The 2,500-nt window shown below is 42.5% G+C and overlaps 1 pseudogene; it reads left to right on the forward strand.

Annotated features, from left to right (window-relative positions):
* The window catches only part of LOC132851095 (uncharacterized), a 1,793-nt pseudogene extending 127 nt beyond the window's left edge, over positions 1-1,666 (forward strand).
* The last annotated feature ends 834 nt before the right edge of the window (positions 1,667-2,500 follow it).

The raw sequence follows: 2,500 nt of genomic DNA on the forward strand, positions 1-2,500 counted from the left end.
GAGCAAGTGTGCAAGTGTGAGTGTGTGTAAGTGTGAGTGTGTGCGAGTGTGATTGAGTGCGTAACTGTGAGTGCGTGTGTGAGGCCGCCTTCACACTGCACACGACAAACGGACACGACTGTCGGATTTCGCCCCCTAGTGACAGTCGCACGTAATGAGCAACATGATCGTGCACACCTCAATATGGGAGAAGCACCTCAATATGGGAGAGAAGCTGATTCTCGCGGTGTCCGAACATCCTTTGCTGTATGATCCAACTTTAGAATCATACAGAGATGCTTTCAGAAAAAATGAAGCATGGAAGCGTGTTGCAGAGATTGTCGGTCTTTCAGGTGTGTTGTATTTGCAAAATTGCATGTTTGCATAAATGTTTGCAAACTTAATTAGCATCTAGCCTAGTATTTCCATGCAGTTGCCCGCATTTATTAAGATGTTTAAGTAAAATAAAAATGCACATTTTAAAAACAATGAACGTTTTAAAAATATTTGTTTACATTAATTTTGAAGTTTAATGATCACATGTACGTTTAGCAGTTTGAAATAACAGTTCCCTTCCGAAAATTAACCATGGTTTATTGTGCTAAAGGTGTAGTAGCCATCGTGTTATTGTAGTAAAAGGGTAGTTACCATGATTTATTGTGTTAAAAGTGTAGTAGCCATGGTGTTATTGTGGTAAAAGTGTAGTTACCATGGTTTATTGTGGTAAGTGTAGTAGCCATGGTGTTATTGTGGTAAAAGTGTAGTTACCATGGTTTATTGTGGTAAGTGTAGTAGCCATGGTGTTATTGTGGTAAAAGTGTAGTTACCATGGTTTATTGTGGTAAGTGTAGTAGCCATGAACATGATTTACATAGTAATGTAATTCTTTTTAAACTTAACAGTTGATGAGTGCAGGAAGAAGTGGAGGGATCTCCGTGATGTTTATGTTAGGGAAAGGAGAGAGGAGAAGAAAAAAAAAAAGTGGAGCAGCTGCCACCCACAAACGCCCTTGGCGGTACTACCAAATTATGTCTTTCCTCCTTCCATTCATCTCTTCTCGGCCTACGTCTGGGAACATGGAGGAGGAGAGGGGAGAAGGGAGAAGAGATGATGAAGAAGAAAGAGCACAAGCAATCACTGAGGAAAGACATGTTCAAGAAATGCAGGGAGGAAATGACATGGCAGAAAGGCACAGGGTAGAAAAAAGTGCAGAAGAGAGTAGGATGGAGAGTCTGGTAGAGGACTTTACTGGAGATGAGGAGAGCAGAAAGAGGCAGAGCACAGAATTTACCCAGCCACGACAACGGCGCAGAAGAATTGAGGCAACATCAATAACTTCTTTTGAAAAGACAATTGTTGAAGCAATAGAAAGGTCCAGCTGTCCCACCCCTGCTGTATCAGATGATCCTGACATGCAGTTTCTGCAGAGTTTGCTGCCAGCCCTGAAGAGACTCGAGACAAAATCCAGGGAACTCACCAAGCTGAAAATTCACCAGCTAATTTTTGAAGCCGAGTTTAACTGTGAGTTTTTGATATCTCGTGTTGATATTCTTTTATAAATTGTGAATGGTGGTGACATTGCATCTAAAATAACTTTACTTTTTTTGCAGAAAGTTTCATCGGGACCTCAACTCTGATTTACCCTGTTATGTTATTAATGCTTCTGACATGTTCACTGACACACACTACCCACACATTAAAAACATACATGACATACTGTACATTGAAAATTTCTTTAATAAAAGTTACTTTGTTTACTCATTTACTTGAACTTGTTTAATCATTTGACATCATTTAAGGAAGATTCGGAATGCAAAATTAATAAGGGACACCCACACACTGAACTGGAAAACGGCTTTTGTGAATCTGTGGTGGCCTTTTGTTTGTAGCAAGGACCACTACACCAGATGCTGCCATGGAACCTCACCATGTACAGAGGAAAAGAATGATGTGTAGGTTTCCCTCACATGGACAGCCTCTCTTGAGGAATTGTTAGCGCCCTGACGGGCGATGCCTTGCATGCTGCAGTTTGGTCCATCCATCACTGGTGCAGAAGGGTCTGTTTTGTTTCTCCGCAGGAGATTGTGGAGGACACATGTTGCTTTTACACAGACTTCTACATTGTGAGGGTGCTGACCCATTACTCTGTGGTACATTCTGAACCTAGACGACAAGATGCCGAATGCATTTTCCACAACCAACCTAGCCCGGGACAGACGGTAATTAAAAATGCGTTGCCGTCTTTGCAGGTTCTTCCCAGGATAAGGTCGCAGGAGATGGCGACGGAGTGGAAAGGCTTCATCCCCTACAAAAGCATGAGGTAGTGGGCCTAGATGTTCAGCTCCTGGTAGACATGCATCTGGTGGGATGTTAAGAGTGCCAGCTTCAAGGGCCCTGCCAAAAGCAGAGTCCCTCAGCGTTCCACCATCACTTCCACGGCCATAAGCACCAACATTGATTACTGTAAAGCAGTAGTTGGCATCAACTACTGCAAGTAATACAATGGAGTAGGTCCCTTTAT

Source organism: Tachysurus vachellii, chromosome 9 (assembly GCF_030014155.1).
Source record: "Tachysurus vachellii isolate PV-2020 chromosome 9, HZAU_Pvac_v1, whole genome shotgun sequence".
Taxonomy (NCBI): Eukaryota; Metazoa; Chordata; class Actinopteri; order Siluriformes; family Bagridae; genus Tachysurus; species Tachysurus vachellii.